Below are 15,512 nucleotides of genomic sequence, written 5' to 3'. Positions count from 1 at the left end.
ACTTCTCCCTAACTCCTCTTTCCTTAATCCGGACGCCTTCTATGATGGGCTCCTGTTCTCTCTTGAGCCCGTTTCCCCTTTCTCCAACCGCGGGCTTCCTTCCTCCTTATCACTCCTTCCATAGCTTTTGTTTTATTAAGTGGGCCTCCTTTGTTGTGCTATTTTTAGCCCAAACAGTTTGCCCCAAATTGCTTGTGAAGTACGCTTCTAGGTGTCGAGCAAGGAATTTACGTAATCGAATGCTAAAAACCCTAAGCCGTCTTTTACACTCCTTCCCATGCAATCCATCATGTCAGCCGCCCTACTCCTCTTTTCACGCACCCAACTCCCTCTCTCCTCTTTATAACTCCAACCTCCACCTTCCACTTTTCATTAATCTCAAATCATTTCAAAAATACTCCTCTCTTAAACCCTCAACCTTCCTTCTTCTTTATCCTTTACCGGCTTCACTGTTCCTCTTCCCCGTCTCTTTCATCAGGTATTTCTCCCCCTTTCTTTTTTTAATTTTCATTTCCTCCCCCCACCATGGGCAAAACTCGACAATCCTCCACACCCTCTGACCGTAATCTCGACCCCACCTTTCCTTCTCGGGGACTTTTTAAACACCCCCCACGACTGTGACTCCGCCTTGACTGCGGCCGACATTGCCACGATCAAGAATCTGCTTGGTCTTGGTGACGGGGTGGACATTGCCATTCCCGAACCGGGACAGAAAGCTGACGCCCTCCGTCCAGGGTGGGTTAGTTTTTACATGTACCCATTTAGATACGGCCTCCGTTTTCCTTTCCCTAAACTCGTTCAAGACTTCATCTTCACCAACAACTTTGCCATGGCACAAATTTCTGCTGCCATTTGGAGAGTTCTTCTCTATTCTCTTGCCGCCGGTCAGAATACTGGTAAATCTGTCACTCTGGGCGACCTAGCCCATATGTACAACATCAGATCCCTAGGCAGGGGTCAATTCTCATACCGGGGCCGTGGAGAGGCTCCCTTCAGACACGCGTCAAAATCCCGTGATGAGAAATGGTTTGAGGACTTCTTCTACATGAGGAAGGACTCCATCCAGCCTCCTGCTGATTATATTTTCGAGAAATGGGTTCTAACTTCGAGTAAGTAGCCTTCCTGTCGCCTGATTTATTTTATCTCGCTGCTGCTTACTAGCTTACTTCATCGTCTTCGTGCATGCCCCTGTGACCTTACCCATATTGGCGCCAAGATCCCTGCCTGCAGCAAACTGTGTTCAGCATCTCTGAATCTGAGAGAAAGTTTCCAGACCTGCTTCCTGGTTTTTCACCTGCCTCCTCCAATATTCCTCAGTCAGCTCACAGTATGTCTTCTGGTAAGACTTCTATAGCCGTTTTAATTTGCATGCTGTTTCTGCTGATGTTTTAAGCATTCTGTCGTCTGAGACTATATATTCTTGCAGGTTCAAAAGTTGACCAATTAGAAATCATCCTCCAAAGTGCCAAAAGAAAGAGACCTTCTGCCAGCCCTGATGTGGCCTCTGCCTCCAAGAGGAGTGCTCCCGCTGCTTCCTTCCAGACTCCTTCCACGCTTTCCAGTTCTGCTGCACGTGAGCCCTTGGAGGTCGACCCGTTATCTCGTCATCCGCCTACTCCTCCTGCCAGTCCTCGTGCTTCGTCCAGCGGGGGCATTATTGCTCATTTCCCAGAGGGCTTTGGGAATGTGGATAAGGTGCCATACTGGCTGGAGATTGACCAGCTGGTCTTCCCTCCTCTTGAGGAGACATTTTCGGAGTTCTCCCCAGAGGAGATGGCTGAGAATGACGTGCACAATGCCTTCATGGTAAATATTCTTCGCCCTCTACCTGTTTGTCTTCTCTTGTTTAGATTTTATCTCTCAACTTTCTTGTTGACTTCTGATTTTTCCTGCCCCAGACCCTCCAGTCTGCACTCTACAATAGGAAAATGATCAACATAGTGCAGACCACTAGCCGTGCTACCAACGTTAAGAACCAGGAGCTGAAGGGGACTATTGTTGATCTGGCGCAGCAGCGGGCTGATCTGAAGGAGCGAGTGGTGGAGCTGAAGACTGAGCTTGCTGTCACCAAGAAGAAGCTCGGAGGGGGGTCGATGGCCCACACTCAGGCGGTGTGCAACACTTTCTCTGTCTCCCTCAAGCGCTCTGATGAGAATATCAGTGAGCTGATCTCCCTGGCCACCAATGTTGTTGCCTATGCTACCTGGCGGGGAAAGATCAGTGGGATGCGTGATGCTCTTAAAGAGGCTCCTACCCAGTAAGCTATAGAGGAAGAGGAGAGGCAGCTGGAGATGCTCTATCCCACCCAACCTGATCTGAGTGTGCTGATGCCTGAAGTTGGGGAGGTGAATTCTCCTGCACTGGCTGAGCAAGTGGGGGGGGCGACGCCGGAGTGTCCCGGGATGCTGCGATGGAGCTCGAGGAGCTATGGCGGCCGAGGATGCACAGTGGTGCGGTACACAAACGGGAGGTCGGCGGCGGAGGAGATGTCGAGGGTGGAGGTCATTAATGTGACCAATAATTAAGTATTTTTATGTTTTTGATGAACTTTTTGGCAGTCTGGCCCAGAGGTGGCAGACTTGTAAGTTTTAAAACTTTCTTTCTGTGGTTGCTCCGCCAAGGTGGCGGTTAAACTTGGGGCCGTATTTTGGCCATGTTTTAAAATGCCCCTTGTCATAGTTTGGCAAGGTTTTAGTTTTACATATCGTGTGCTTTGTTATTTATTTCCCTTATTTTTAGGAAGTTTGCCGTGTCAGCCTGCTTGACTGATTTAGGCGAGCCCTGTCAACCTGAAAAGGCTGACGTTCTGACTCAGCTAGCTGCCATGTCAGCCTGATGGCTGATTTAGGCATATGCCGCAATGTAAGGAGGAGTGGCCGAGTCAACCTAGGAGGTCGATTTGAACCCACTGTCACTGAAAAGGCCGATCCAGACTAAGCTAGCTGTCGTGTTAGCCGGATGGCTGATTTAGGCGTATGCCGCAGTTTTGGACTACTTAACCTTGTTCATGACGCAAGGTGTGTTCATCTCGTTTAAAGCCAACAGGGGCGTCATTGAGGCAAGTTTATCGTCATTCTAGGACCGATGGGACGCTGCAGGATTCTGGTAGCGCAGATATCCCTACGTTCCATGTTCGTGTGCATGCATGCTGGGGCCCTGATTAATTGCGATTAGTGCGAGCTACGTCCAGGGGGTGGTATCAGGGGTAGCTGGGTAAGCGTATTCAGCTGTTAACCAGGCTCCCTTTCGTATATTCCACAGTCTCCCTGGTGAGGGTGCTCCTTGTGGAGAAAATAGGTTAGGCATGTTAGAGTGCCATGTGCCTTGTCACCCCGCGTTGGCAGTTGACAGTCCTGCTAGACATCCTTTCAAAGTACCATAGACACTAGGATTCAAAGTGATGTACTTAGAGAAGCCTGAAAATAAGAAAATCTATTAAAATGATGTGAAGTACCTGTCGCCATCTCATGGGGTACCAGAGCAATTGTAGTCCCAGGACGCTGCCAGATCACACCACCTAATAGTAGTTTAAAGTTTTAAAAGAGCTATAGAGACCAGAAATAAGAGTGAAATTGGCAGTATGCCTACTACCGGATTTTTATTTTAACTTTAAAAGTGATTTGGCTTTTCATATTACATCATTCTGAAAGCTAAAGTCTACTTATTATTAAAAGTAATATCTCTTCAGGTGAAGTATGTTCCATGGGCGTTGTATGATTTGACCGTCCATAGTCATCAGTCTGTATGCACCATGGCCAACAACTCCTTCTACCTGGTATGGTCCTTCCCATTTGTAGGCGAATTTGCCTGCTTTTCGATTCTTGGTGTTTTGAAACACTTCTCGGAGAACCAGGTCTCCTACCTCTAGGAGCCTCACTTTCACATTCTTGTTATAACTCTTGGCCACAGACTGTTTGTAGGCAGCCAGACGGATTTTTGCGCTTGCTCGCAGCTCGTCAATTGTGTCCAGGCTTCTGATCATCTCTGTATTGTTCAGTTCCCCCGTCATATTTTCATACCTGTGAGTGGGAACTAGAACTTCCGACGGAATGACTACTTCTGCGCCAAACACCAGGCTGAAGGGTGTTTGACCTGTTGCTATCTTTGGTGTCGTTCTGTCTGACCATAACACTAGTGGCAATTCATCTGCCCACTTTCCTCCTAACTCCTGTAACCTCTTTCTCAGATTGTCCATGATGATTTTGTTGCTGGATTCAGCTTGCCCGTTGGACTTTTGAGTCCTAGGTGTTGACTTTTTTAAGGTGATGTTCCACCTGGCACAGTATCCCTCGGTATCGTTGGAGATGAATTGTGAGCCATTGTCACATATGATTTCTGATGGGATACCAAACCTGCAAATGATGTTTCGTTTTATAAACGAAATTACCTGTTTATCTTTTACCTCTGTGAATGCTTCTGCCTCTATCCACTTGGAGAAGTAATCTGTCATTGCTACCATCCAGGTTCTGTTTCCTGTGGCCCGTGGTAGAGGGCCTACTATGTCCATGCCCCATGCCATGAATGGCCAGGGAGAAATTATAGGGTACAGGGGCTCTGCTGGCTGATGGATCATTGGTGTTGAGCGCTGGCAGGCGTCACATTTACGTGCGTACTCTGCTGCATCTGTGATGTGACCATAAATAGCGCATATTTAGCCCCCGAATTAGCCTTGTTCCCATGCTGTTTAGTGCATATTTGGGTCATTTATTATCTTTAGTTCTTTGTTTTGCATATTCTTTGAGATTTTGATCCCTTGGTAGGAAAGAAGTAAGAATCTTGCATTTTCATGGCAAAACGAGACTAAATTGATCGAATCCAATGACCAAGCATCAAGGAGAGACAAGATTAGAAGGCCTTTGTACATATTATAGTAGATGAGCAATGTTGAGAAAGGATCCTTGAGTCCCCAAGGAAATCCCCAAGGAATTTATGAAGAAAAGGAAAGAAAAGAAGAAGAAATCTTGCTGAAGAACAATCCGTGCGGATTGACTACAATCCGGCCGTCCTCCACCTGCACAATCCGTGCGGTTTCATCCCAAGTCGCTCGGGTTAGCACTGCCACAATCCGCCCGGATTCCTCCAAAGCCGCTCGTGTTCCACCGCCAGAATCCGCCCGTCCCGACACTAATCCGCTCGGATTCCTCTACAGCGCAATTTCGTCTTCTCCAAGCTACAAAGAAAGAAGCCCTTCCTTCGCAAAAATACCGGCTCCTCCCTGCTCAATCTAAAAAGTGTAATTACTAGTTTAGCCCTTAGTTAACCCTAATGCATCTCCCTAATTTCCACTATAAATACCCCATTAGTCTAATTAGAAGAGGATGTTCTTCTTATCAATTCTTAGAGTAGTTAATACCAATCAAATCTCTCTTTAATCTTGTAATCAACAATTAATCAAGTTCTAATCCAAGTTTTATTTCCTTAATCTCTCTTTTGTTCATCCTTTATTTTGGGTAATTGAAGATTATTTGGGTTATTATTGGGAGATTGACAACCTCTCAATCAAGCATCAAGTACTTCTTTTATCTTTGCTTTATTATTGGAATCATTAGTAGGTATAATTCTCTTAATCCCTTTTTAATTATTGTTAATTACTTTCATTTATTCATCATGTTTCATTTTGTTGGTATGATTGACAACCTTGCTAGCATGATCAACATGATAATGAGTGAGTAGTCTCTTAGCTAGGGTTAATGGGTGATTAGGGGAAACCAACATGGGGAATGATTCATACATAAATTAATATGCTTTCATGTTTTATTTGCTTGCTTGTTTTGATCTCAACTCATGCGCATGTTATGTTTGATGAAATGCGAGCCTATGAATCCTTGCATTTTTTACCCATCACCTATCTTTTCAATGAGACTTGTAAGACATAAACCAACTCGAGTCTCATTAGACCATGCATGTTGTTGAGTAGGGAAGATTAAGTCGACTTGTAGGTGTTGTACAATCTAATCGATTCGGTTCCGGGACCCAAACTTTCCTTGGATTGTAAGATATAACCCAACTCAATCCATTACAATAATAATTGCTTGCCTATAATTTGAGAACATGTTTGTATGATCAATTCCCATGATTCCCTTATGATCCCATGACACCCTAGTGCTTTTTATCAATTGTTTACAACCCTTTTAATTCATCTTGCTTGTTTATTTTCATTGCTATTTTAGTTAGTGATCTTCTACATCAACCCAAATTGTGACACCCCTAAGACACCACTAGTTTCAATAGAAATCTCATCTCAATTCCCGTCCCTTGGGATCCGACCTTTACTTGCCTCTTTACTAATTGTAGAGTTGTTTGTGAAGCTATAAATTGTGTTTTGATTCGGACGTGACCCAACGACCACACCTTTAATTGTGAACACGAAACGGACCGATCAAAAATGGCGCCGTTGCCGGGGACGGTGTTAGCTTGATTTAGATTTCCTTATATTGTTATTAGTTGTGTCTTTCTTTGCCTTGGGGAAGTAAAACTCCTCAAGGTTTCTTCTAATTGTTTTCAAGTTGTTTGATATTTTGCATGTCTAGAAGGTCACAAGGTGATTTGTTACCTTTTGATCGTGAAATTGAAAGAACCTTAACAACCAATAGGAGACTTGCTAGGAGGAATTTGAGAGGTATTAGTGAGGTTGTAGATATTCAACCAACTATTGAGTTCATCAACCCTTTTGCAAGAGAAGGTGAGGAGAACCCATTACACAATACCACCCAAAATCAACCTACAATGCCTAAGTTTTCATCACATTCCGTACCCACCGAGGAGAACCTACCCAATGGTACTCCCACACCACAACATCTAACCGGAAATTTTATTGCCAAATCCGCCTTTATCCAATTAGTCGAAAGGAGCCAATTTGGGGGGATGCCTAGTGAAGACCCTCATTCTCATATGGAAACCTTTTGTGACTATTGTGATGCGATCTCTCAAACCGGTGTAACTCAAGACCAAATTCGATGGGTCTTATTTCCTTTTTCTCTAATTGGCACCGCGAAATAATGGTTGAAGGGCCTTGATAAGTCCACTCTCGGAATTGATTCTTGGAAGAAGTTGCCTCTAGCTTTCTAAAAAAAATTCTACCCACCGGAAAAGACTAACATGCTAAGAGCTCAAATTACGGGTTTTAAGCAAAGGGATGAAGAATCTTTGTATGAAGCTTGGGAGCGGTTCAAGGGAATTTGTCGCTCATGTCCTCACCATGGACTTAGCGAATGGTTCTTGGTACAACAATTTTGGAATGGTTTATATGAAGATTCAAGGAACATTCTCAACATGGGATCAAATGGAATGTTCACCGAAGTGGATAACAATCAAACATGGAACAAAATTGAGGAAATGGCGGTCCATAACTCACAATATAGTAGACCTCGCAAGGCTACTAGAGGAGGAAAGCATGAAGTGGACTCCGTTACTCAATTGGTTGCTCAACTTAGTGCTCATATTGACACAATCAATTTGAAGTTTGAAAAAGCTATGGCTAGACTTGAAGAAGTCTCAAAATCACCAAAGCATCATGTTAATGCCATGACGGCATCTTCATCAATCCCAAGTGGGATATGTGAGAATTGTGGAACTTTGGGACATGACCAAAGTGAATGTAGGGGAACAAATGAACAAGTGAATGCTTTCCAAGCATACAAGAGTGGTACCCCTTATTCCAACTATTACAATGAGAACACCAAATTCCATCCAAATCTCTCATACAAAAGCCAAAATGTTCAAAACCCTCAAACAACATACACCCCACCTCCCATGAGAAACCAAAATCAAAGACCCTTTTACAATCAAAACCAAGGCTACCAAAATCAAAATCCATACAATCACCAAAATGACCAAGGTTTTGATGTCCAAAAAGCGGTCCTCCAAATGCAAAAGAATCAACAAGAATTTTTCACTCAAATGCAAAAAGATAGCCAAGCAAAGGAAACCACCATCAACAACATCCTAGCTCACACCAAGATGTTGGAAACCCAATTGACTCAACTAGCATCTTCAAGCTCACAAAGACAAAAGGGGCAATTACCACCTCAAAGTAATCCCCCAAGACATGAAACGGTTAGTGCCATTCACTTGAGAAGTGGTACAAGGTATGAAGCACCGAAGAAGCAAGTTGAGGATGAAGTTGTGGAAGCTAGTGATAAGGAAGAAATTGTGCAAAACTCCAAAGAAGGAGAATCATCAAAAGAAGAAAGTTCAAGGAAAAATGAAGATAAGGTCAAGGAGAAGGAGCCCATTGTGATTAGACTTCCTTTTCCAAGTCGTCAAGCCAAGCCCAAATTTGATGACCAACTTGGAAAATTTATGGAAATTGTGAAGAATTTGGAAGTCTCAATTCCTTTCACGGAATTAATAAATCACGTGTCGGCCTATGCGAAATATATGAAAGATATCCTCACAAAGAAGAAGTCGATCCGGAAACTTGAGACTATCGCCTTCACTAAGGTGAGTAGTGCAATACTTCAAGAGAGTTCACCTCCAAAACTAAAGGATCCGGGAAGCTTCTCAATACCGTGTATCATTGGCGACACAACGATCAACAAAGCCTTATGTGATCTAGGGGCTAGTGTGTGTGTTATGCCGTACTCGGTGAGTAAAAGGTTGGGGATGGGAGAGCTTAAATGCACCAACATCACACTCCAAATGGCCGATAGATCGACGAAGACACCATTAGGGATATGGGAAGATGTCCCCGTGCGAATTGGGAAGTTTTTCATTTCGGTGGACTTTGTCATTATTGATATGGAGGAAGATTCCAACATTCCAATCATTCTAGGAAGACCTTTCCTACACACCGCGGGTGCGGTGATTGATGTGAAACATGGTGAGCTCACTCTAGAAGTGGGAGATGAAAGCATAACCTTTAATCTTGACAAGACTATGAGAGCTCCTCGTTTGCATGAACCATGTTTCATGATTGATCATTATAGCCGAAAGGATGAGAGGAAGAAGTCGGAACTCTAATGGAAGAAGAAAATTGAAGATGCTCCATTCAAAGAGCAAGTGAATTGTGACAAGGAGAGCTTGCAAAGCTCATCAAAATTAATCAAAGAAGAAGAGGATGGCCTCATTGGCCAAGAGAAGAAATTGAGAGAGTTGTCTCCATCAAATCAAGAGATTTTCAATGATCAACTTAATGAAGTTTGTGGTCTTTGGGACGACGAATTTGAAGGGATTTTTAATCCCTACATTGGTAATGCCATTGATCAAGATCGACAACAAGGGCAAAGGTCTATTGAAGAGCTTTATAATGATAATGAACAAGCTTTTGATTATTTCTTCAAGGTGTTGAGCAACATCAACAACACCTTGAACATGCCCCCTTGACATCTCATCAAGAATGAGAGTTTGGTGGAGTCCTCCCTAAACCACCATTTGTAAATATTTCTAACTCCCTAACTCGCATTTCAATTCTTGTATTGCATTTTTTGCCATCTTTGGATTTTTATTTACTTTGATCAAGATAATTGTCATGTTTGAGAGAAGTGAGGGAGGGACTAATAATTTCAATTGATGTGTAGTGCTTTAGCTTAGTGTGGGGATGGTAATTGCCTAGGCTATTCATGCCTTAGTAATGCCCCCACAATGAAGAACACAAGATATGAAGAAGAATAGAAGAATGATAAGGGAAATGCATTGTACACGGATGGAACTGAATCCGGGTACAAAGGGGCCGAATCCGAGCGGATTCAGGAGAATCCGCCCGTCTACAGACAATCCGAGCGTATTGGGTAGAAGACGCACGTCCCTATGAGCTGAATTTTTGAAAGATTTTTGACTGTAAGAGAATCCGGGTGTCCTGAACAGCAATCCGCTCGTCTTTGAAAATCCGCCCGTCTTGAAAGGAAGACGCCCGTCTTCTTTGCTGAGGAAAACTAGAAAAATTCCTGGACTGAAATCCGTCCGTCTTCTGAAGAATCCGCCCGTCCCGTGTAGACAAATCCGAGCGTATTCTCTTAAAGACGCCCGTCTTTAGGCGAGTTTTTCCCAACCCAGAAAGTGCAGAATCCGCCCGTCTTGAGCAGAAACCGCACGGATTGCCCCTGCAGTTCGAATTTTTCGGTCTTTATAAAACCCCTCCCACCTTCATTCATTCATTCATTCATAACACTACTCAAAAAACATCAAAACCCTCATCCTCTCCATCACAAAAACAAAATCCCTCAACTACATTCACCAAAATCAAATCAAACCATCCTTTCAACAACAAATCAAAACCAAGCACAAAATCTTCAACCTTTGAGTCGATTTTTGAATTCATAAAGGCAAAGCCTTTCACCTTTAAATCAATTTGGGTACACTACAAATTGAAGATTTTTCATTCTTTTCTTGGTTAATTCATCAATGGCAAGGACTAAGGGAGCAACAAAGGCACCAAAGGCTAAGACACTTTCACAAAGGCAAAAGGCTCTTCAAACAAAGAAAGCATTGGCTATGGTGGTAGCAACCCCAAACTTGGAAGTGCAACAACAACAACAACCTTCTATGGGAGCAACAACATCTACTACTCCGGAAATTGATCAACTTTTGCATTATCCGGAGGTAACTTTTATTTCCAAAACCCATAGAGATACTTTTGCCAAGTTTGCTAGGAAATCATTTCAATCCACCAAGTTTATTTGTGAAGATACCTTAGATAAGTTGGGTGTCCTTGAGCAAACTAGAGCCTTTTTCAAAGCAATGGGGTTGAAGAAATTGTTTGAATCAAAAGAATTGACATACCCCTCCCTTACCTTGGAGATTTTGAGTTCTTTGAAAGTCACCAAAGTTGAGACTAGGGAGAATCTCGAGTTTCGTCTAGCTAATGTTAGTAGATGCATTACCTTTAGGGAATTGGGTGAAATTTTGGGTCTTAGTGATGAACCGAGTTATTTTAAGAATTATGGAAAGTATGACCCCGACCCTCTTTGGGAGGCAATTTCCGGAAGGAAATTTGAGGACTTTCATGCGAGTCGTGCTCTTTTAGTCCACCATCCGGGCATAAGAGTATGGCACGAGGTCATAGGAAACACCATTATTGCAAGGAAAGATACCAACCATTTCACCAAACTTGATTTTATTCTTCTTGAATCGGCTTTGAACATTGGAAGAGTACACACCAAGCCTTTCAACTCTTTAAGGCTTTTGGTATATAGATGGCTCAACATTGATTGTGGGAAGAAAGGCACTACCGTTATTGTGAATGGCGGCCTAGTCACTATCCTAGCTAAGTACTTTGATCCTAACTTCAACAAGGATAACAAGTATGAAGCAAAGGAGGGTGGTCATCTTGTAGATATGCATACTAAGATACACAAGTACAAGTGGGTTGCCCATAACCCTCTTGACACCAAGTATGGATGGCTCACTAGTGAAGCTAGATCGTTTACTTTGCCTTCAAAGATTTGTCGTCTAAGCGTCTACCGGACCAATTATCTACTTCCCCTTTCAAAAGAGGCTGAGTATATTATCCGACAATAAAAGGGTGAACTTGAAATGCCCTCCTCTTCCATTGTCACACCACCTTACCCTTTTGAGTACCAAGAGTTCAAGCCGGAAGGTGTTGAAGCAAGAAATGATTATTTGACTCTTCTCATGCAAGCAATGCACAAGCAAGCCTTTGAGGATCGGAAAAATGCTTACTTGGCTCAATATCCACCCCTCCTAGACTTAGCTAGGCAAGGACTACTTGATCCATCATGTCCTTTGCCTAGTTGGGCGGATAGAGAAGTCCTATTTCCGGGTGCATCTAGGGTCGTTTCGGGTGACAATGAGGTTGTCGGTAATGAAGTGGTTGATGATAACATTGATGAGGAAGCAAGTGAAGAAGGAGAAGAGGATGGTGAGCAAGATGATGAGCAAGGTGAAGAAGAAAGTGAAGAAGCAAATGAAGAGGGAAGTGGCAATGAGCCCACTTCTAATGAGGAGAATGATGATAGTGATGATATGATGGAAAATTAGCAAGCCTAGGAGGTTCCTACCCTCTCATGGTTTGTCTATTTCTCTCTTTGTTTTTAATTATTTTCTTGATTGTTGTTGGAGTAGTCCTAGCACCATAGAGGACTCACACCTCGGTACCATTGAGGTGTTCTCATTTTATTGTTCCCGCTTTCAAAATCCAAAATGACAAATTAGTTTCATGCATTGCATAGTGTGTGCATGAACTATACCCATCCTTAAGACATTAGCAATATTGTCTCACTCGGTTTGGGGAAGTTAATGCATACACAACGGGAGGTAAACTAAATTATCCTCTCCGTCATAACAAAAACCATGCATCATGTAGTGTAGCTTAGTATAGATTGCATTTAGTATAGAAATCATGCATCATCTTTGCATAATTTCCATCATTTTGGCCATTGAGGACAATGCCCATATTAGTGTGGGGATGGGAATTCTAACACTTAACTCTTATTCAAAAATCCAAAAAAATTGAAAAATTTCGAAAAACCATAAAAATTTGAAAATCGAAAAACCAAAAACATGTTTATTTCCTTTTGTAGTGTAGTCTTGTATATTGTTGTATATATTGTGTTTGTTTATCCTTTTTCACATTGATCGACTACGCCACATCCGAGACATGAGGATATTGAAGACCGCATGGTATGATCTTTCCAATCTCCTTTTTCCTCTTTATGTTAATAACTATGTGGCTTTATTTTGTTTGATGCGGTATAACAATGTGAACTTAGGACTTGCATTTAGTTTATATGTCATATTAGTTGGTAGAATCACTTGCATTAGGATGTTTATATTAGTTGCATCATGGCATGTAGTTGCATTTAGATAAAAGTTTTGAGAAATGCCTAATTAGGAACTTTGACAAGAGCAACTAAGCCATTACAAATACTTTTTCAACTTAAGACTTTGCCTACTAGAATGGTTGTAAAACACCCTAGATAGTGTCATACTAGTGTCTTTTGACCCATGACCCAAAGCCTAGTCAAGGGTTTGCATGTGAGTCACCTATCCAACCCCGTGATGTGATGTGGACTTGGTTAACTTGTCTAGGTGACCTTGATTGACCTTGTGGTAAGGCAACCCAAAAATATTTTCTATCAATAAGTTTGAAGTGCTCATTTCTAAAGTTTTGTCATGTGGAAGTAATTTAATGCCAAGGAAACCTCAAATGTTATGAATTGTTGAATGTTGAGAAATTTAAATTGTTTTGATGGAGGCGTACCACTTCGATGTGCTTTGGAGCGGGATCCATTGAATTGGGCCCCCACACGGTTGTGAATTCGGCCGCCCAGAGACAGAGTGACTTTCACCTCGAAAAGTTATTGTCTAGAGGTTAACCGGTTGCCTAATAAGCGATTGGCGAAAGCAAAGGACACTAGCCCGGAAGGGACAAACCCCATCTTAAATTTTTGAAATGTGAAAGTTGAATGAGGTCAATTTTTGAATACTAGTCATATCCACCCGTTGTGTATAAAGATTTGAGCATCTCATTCCCAAAAAGCCTTTTTGTCAAGCCACTTTGTCGAGCTTGGGACGATCCATGACCTTTACTTTTGTAGAGAATTAGAGACTTGTCATGTCATATGCTACTAGCATCATAGGGATCATCATTCCACCACCATCCGATCGCTCTTGACGAAAGCATTTGGAAATTGAGGACGAAAGTAGTCTAGTTTAACACCATTTGGAGGTGATTTAGTGCCATCCTCTTAGCCTTAGTAATTTGTTGAACTAGTATTTGTGAAGGATTACATGCTCTTAAATTTGTTCCTCTTTAGTGCCTCCGCCACTTGATGAGGAAGTGGCTATTCCTTTTTGTAGATGCATCCATTATGTGATTTTGTGTGTGCTTAATGTTTGGATGTGTCGCCATTTTGGCAAGACCCACCTTGCCTTGCAAGAAGGCATCCTACCTCATGGTTGTCTTGTTGTGAGTTGAAGGGGCGGAGTGAGACCCGCTAATTGTCTCATATCGGCTATGTTATTAGGTTAGTTTAAATAATGGTCCTAGTCTTTGTCACCTCTTTACTCGGGACGAGCAAAGGTTCGGTTTGGGGATATTTGATGTGACCATAATTAGCGCATATTTAGCCCCCGAATTAGCCTTGTTCCCATGCTTTTTAGTGCATATTTGGGTCATTTATTATCTTTAGTTCTTTGTTTTGCATATTCTTTGAGATTTTGATCCCTTGGTAGGAAAGGAGTAAGAATCTTGCATTTTCATGGCAAAACGAGACTAAATTGATCGAATCCAATGACCAAGCATCAAGGAGAGACAAGATTAGAAGGCCTTTGTACATATTATAGTAGATGAGCAATGTTGAGAAAGGATCCTTGAGTCCCCAAGGAAATCCCCAAGGAATTTATGAAGAAAAGGGAAGAAAAGAAGAAGAAATCTTGCTGAAGAACAATCCGTGCGGATTGACTACAATCCGACCGTCCTCCACCTGCACAATCCGTGCGGTTTCATCCCAAGACGCTCGGGTTAGCACTGCCACAATCCGCCCGGATTCCTCCAAAGCCGCTCGTGTTCCACCGCCAGAATCCGCCCGTCCCGACACTAATCCGCTCGGATTCCTCTCTACAAATGCAATTTCGTCTTCTCCAAGCTACAAAAAAAGAAGCCCTTCCTTCGAAAAATACCGGCTCCTCCCTGCTCAATCTAAAAAGTGTAATTACTAGTTTAGCCCTTAGTTAACCCTAATGCATCCCCCTAATTTCCACTATAAATACCCCATTAGTCTAATTAGAAGAGGATGTTCTTCTTGTCAATTCTTAGAGTAGTTAATACCAATCAAATCTCTCTTTAATCTTGTAATCAACAATTAATCAAGTTCTAATACAAGTTTTATTTCCTTAATCTCTCTTTTGTTCATCCTTTATTTTGGGTAATTGAAGATTATTTGGGTTATTATTGGGAGATTGACAACCTCTCAATCAAGCATCAAGTACTTTTTTTATCTTTGCTTTATTATTGGAATCATTAGTAGGTATAATTCTCTTAATCACTTTTTAATATTGTTAATTACTTTCATTTATTCATCATGTTTCATTTTGTTGGTATGATTGACAACCTTGCTAGCATGATCAACATGATAATGAGTGAGTAGTCTCTTAGCTAGGGTTAATGGGTGATTAGGGGAAACCAACATGGGGAATGATTCATACTTAAATTAATATGCTTTCATGTTTTATTTGCTTGCTTGTTTTGATCTCAACTCATGCACATGTTATGTTTGATGAAATGTGAGCCTATGAATCCTTGCATTTTTTACCCATCACCTATCTTTTCAATGAGACTTGTAAGACATAAACCAACTCGAGTCTCATTAGACCATGCATGTTGTTGAGTAGGGAAGATTAAGTCGACTTGTAGGTGTTGTAAAATCTAATCGATTCGGCTCTGGGACCCAAACTTTCCTAGGATTGTAAGATATAACCCAACTCAATCCATTACAACAATAATTGCTTGCTTATAATTTGAGAACATGTTTGTATGATCAATTCCCATGATTCCCCTATGATCCCATGACATCCTAGTACTTTTTATCAATTGTTTACAACCCTTTTAATTC

At 42.1% G+C, this 15,512-nt stretch overlaps 1 non-coding gene across 1 annotated transcript; it reads right to left on the bottom strand.

The window, feature by feature from the left end:
* Positions 1-7,098: 7,098 nt before the first annotated feature.
* Positions 7,099-7,205, bottom strand: LOC141657979 (small nucleolar RNA R71). Its single transcript, XR_012548892.1, has one exon. It is a non-coding gene; the product is annotated as a small nucleolar RNA R71 (small nucleolar RNA).
* Between the last annotated feature and the right edge of the window lie 8,307 nt (positions 7,206-15,512).

Source organism: Silene latifolia, chromosome 5, assembly GCF_048544455.1.
Source record: "Silene latifolia isolate original U9 population chromosome 5, ASM4854445v1, whole genome shotgun sequence".
Classification (NCBI taxonomy): domain Eukaryota; kingdom Viridiplantae; phylum Streptophyta; class Magnoliopsida; order Caryophyllales; family Caryophyllaceae; genus Silene; species Silene latifolia.
Note: the sequence above shows the minus strand (reverse complement) of the source record. Positions and strands in the feature narration are given on the sequence as shown.